Source organism: Glossina fuscipes, unplaced genomic scaffold (genome assembly GCF_014805625.2).
Source record: "Glossina fuscipes isolate IAEA_lab_2018 unplaced genomic scaffold, Yale_Gfus_2 60205, whole genome shotgun sequence".
Classification (NCBI taxonomy): domain Eukaryota; kingdom Metazoa; phylum Arthropoda; class Insecta; order Diptera; family Glossinidae; genus Glossina; species Glossina fuscipes.
The window spans coordinates 1,683-2,748 of NW_024002679.1; the positions used below are offsets into that span (position 1 = coordinate 1,683).

General features: G+C 31.0%; 1 long non-coding RNA gene across 1 annotated transcript; it reads right to left on the reverse strand.

Annotated features, from left to right (window-relative positions):
• Positions 1 to 557: 557 nt before the first annotated feature.
• LOC119643315 lies at positions 558 to 855 on the reverse strand. Its single transcript, XR_005248264.1, has 2 exons — positions 770 to 855; positions 558 to 653 (listed from the first exon to the last, which is right to left on the reverse strand). It is a non-coding gene; the product is annotated as an uncharacterized LOC119643315 (long non-coding RNA).
• Positions 856 to 1,066: the final 211 nt, after the last annotated feature.

Sequence of the window (1,066 nt, forward strand, 5' to 3'; positions counted from 1 at the left end):
ATCTTTTCGTTTATTCAACTATTCCTTTTGCAATATGAACTTCCTACACTTATTAATATGATTTCTTTCGATCATTATGAATATTGAAATATTCTCCATTGCTTTTATTTTTTTTTTTTTTGAATGGTTTATATATATAAAAACAAAAAAACAAACTTATGAAACTTTTCTATTTTATAATTTCGTTTTTTTTTTTTTTTTTTTTTTTTTGCGGTGCCGACCTTGGTTACGTTTTGTTAATTTTTGCTCCTTTTTTTTTTTATTCTTTTAATTGCTTTCAGTTGTTTACATTTTTGTTGCTTTCGATTTCTTCTAGACTTGCGTATAAAATACAATGTTTGAATCTTTTTGATAATTATTCATATGCATGGGTTTGAGGTATGTAACAAAAACTTATGTCTAGAATTTGACTTTTGTTAGTAAAGTTCTTTTCTTGAATAAATCTTCATATGTACGTAGGTGCAATAGCACACAATGGAAAGTTTCCTTTTCTTTATATTGGAATCGAAAAAAAACAACGCGAATCTCCGTCACATCAAATTGTACTTCTCCAACATTTTTTTTTTCTTCTATTTAATTACAATTGCATTATTTGCTTAATGAAGGCAAAGTAGAGAAGACCAACAACACATACTCTTTGATATCACCTTTTTCTTTCAGAAAAAAAAGCAAAAAAATCCACAAAAACTCAACTCCATCACATTATTAACTTATTCCTCCTTAGAGAAAATGTCTATCAAAATTGAACAAAACTTCTTCGCGGACTTACGTTGTGCGATCACAACCAATTCAATCCTCGGCTCAAACTCAACTAACTCTATCTCCCCTCACTTAAATTTTAAAACGTAGACAGACTTCTCCTTTTTACTTCATTTCCCTCTTCTTCTTCCTGTTGCTCTCTCTATAACGGCTTGCCGCTACTCTCACAAGAGCAAGCATAGATCCCGCAAAATCATACGATTTTGCCTATGCTTGCAAGAGCAAAAGGAAAAAAAAAAGGAGTACCGCAAAATCATACGATTTTGCCTGTACTGCAAAAGCAAGCGAAGGTACCGCAAAATCATAC